Source organism: Meleagris gallopavo, unplaced genomic scaffold, assembly GCF_000146605.3.
Source record: "Meleagris gallopavo isolate NT-WF06-2002-E0010 breed Aviagen turkey brand Nicholas breeding stock unplaced genomic scaffold, Turkey_5.1 ChrUn_random_7180001854136, whole genome shotgun sequence".
Taxonomy (NCBI): domain Eukaryota; kingdom Metazoa; phylum Chordata; class Aves; order Galliformes; family Phasianidae; genus Meleagris; species Meleagris gallopavo.
Genome location: NW_011120614.1, coordinates 1 through 1,793, shown reverse-complemented (window position 1 = coordinate 1,793; position 1,793 = coordinate 1). Strand labels below are relative to the sequence as shown.

The 1,793-nt window shown below is 65.2% G+C and overlaps 1 pseudogene; it reads left to right on the top strand.

Annotated features, from left to right (window-relative positions):
• Positions 1-26: 26 nt before the first annotated feature.
• LOC109364401 lies at positions 27-1,787 on the top strand (annotated as a pseudogene).
• The last annotated feature ends 6 nt before the right edge of the window (positions 1,788-1,793 follow it).

The window sequence follows — 1,793 nt, the reverse complement described above, 5'->3', positions numbered from 1 at the left end:
GTGAGGCTGGAGCCGGCCCCGCGGCTCGCAGGGAGGACGCTCTGTGGGGACAGCGAGTTCTTCCCCGCGGGGCCACGTCTGAGCCGCGTCGGGTCGTTGGGGTCCGTCGCGTCATCGCAAGATGCCGCCATCTTGTCGCGGTGTCGCCGACCCCCGGTCGGGGTGTTGGTGACGCCGGCTCTTCCCTTCTTTCCTTTGGTGTGTCCTCCAAGCTCGTCCTCACGGCAGTCCCACTCGCGAAGGGTTAGGCTCTGGGGTCTTGGGTGGGTTGGGGGATCCTTCTGAAGGACCCAGCGTGGCGGTGGGGCTCACGCCAGCCCCACAGTTTGCCAGGTGGCCGAGCGGAGGCGGTGCCGAGCCGTTTCCTGCACACCAGAAGTGAGCACATCTCCACGGGGCCGTGCCGGCGCCCATTGGGTCGTTGGGGACGCGTCCGTTGCGTCATCCCAAAACGCCGCCATCTTGTCGCCGTGTTACCAATCCCCGGTTGGTGACACCGGCGCCTCCGGTTGGGCCGTCCCCAACGCTCCTCTTTGCCACCGCGTTGCTGTCTGCCCACGTTGGCTGTCAGCACGGCTCTGCTTCACCGCAGCCCGTTGCCCAAATGCGGGGAGTCCCCAGCGCTCTTCTTCACCGCAACTCATCTCCCCTCTTGGGGGCGTCCTCAAAGCTCTCCTTCCCCACCTGGCGCCCAATTGTGGGTGTCCTCGGAGCCGTTCTTCCCCGTGACCCATCCTCTCCATTTCGGGCATCCCCGATGCTCTTCGCCACTCCTCGCCACCCAACTCTTGGTGTCGCCAGCGCTGCTCTCCCCCACGCTTGGTCCCTCTGCTCATCCCCATGCCAAAACTCCTCTCCAAAGCAGTGCGGTCTGCGCAGGATCCGGCGTCACTCTCCCCGGCACAGCCCTGGGGCCGTGTCCCCTCCTGAAGGGCTCTCGTCCCCTGGGTGCCACCGTGTGACGCGGCAGGACCCGCTCGTGCGCGACCCCGTTGGGCGGCATCGCCGGGCGGCTCTCACCGCACTGTGCTGGCTTTGCTGTGGCGGTGAGCTCGCTGCCATCGGGTCGGCACGCTGGTTTGGGGCAGAACACTGCTTTTCTGCGGCTTTGGAGGCCGTGGGTTCGGCTGTGAGTCCCTCCAGGACAGGCGGGACGTGTCTCAGAGCCACCGAGTGCTCGGCGGCCCCAGTGTCACCGGCACCGTGCTGGTAAGTCGGTGCCCGGCTCGGCGCCGAACGCAGCAGGGTGGATGCAGGAGGTCGGGGAGTCTGCTGTTCCCAGCGTTGTTCCGGTGGGGATCTGTCCAGTCGTGTCCCGATGTCTACTTTACTGTGCATGTTTTTCTAACGAACCTCTTGGTGTGGCCTCAATTATAGCCTCCCTTTTGCGTCTGTTTCTTCAAGGCAAGCGGATGCGCGTGCAGTTGTCCACCAGTCGGCTCAGGACCGCGCCCGGGATGGGAGACAAGAGCGGCTGCTACCGGTGCGGGAAGGAAGGGCACTGGTCTAAAGAGTGTCCGGTAGATCGCCCGGGGCAAGTGGCTGACTTTACCGAGGCCTATAACGAGCAGTACGGAGCCGTGCGCACTCCCTACACCGCGGGCTATGGGGAGACCATGTATTACGATGACGCGTACGGCGGGATGGCCGACTACTACAAGCGCTACCGCGTCAGGTCCTATGCGACGGCCTCTGCGTACGACGCCTACGCAGAGCAGACCATGGCCCAGTACTCCCAGTACGCCCAGTACTCCCAGGTCCAGTCCACGGCCATGGCGGCCACCACGGCCATG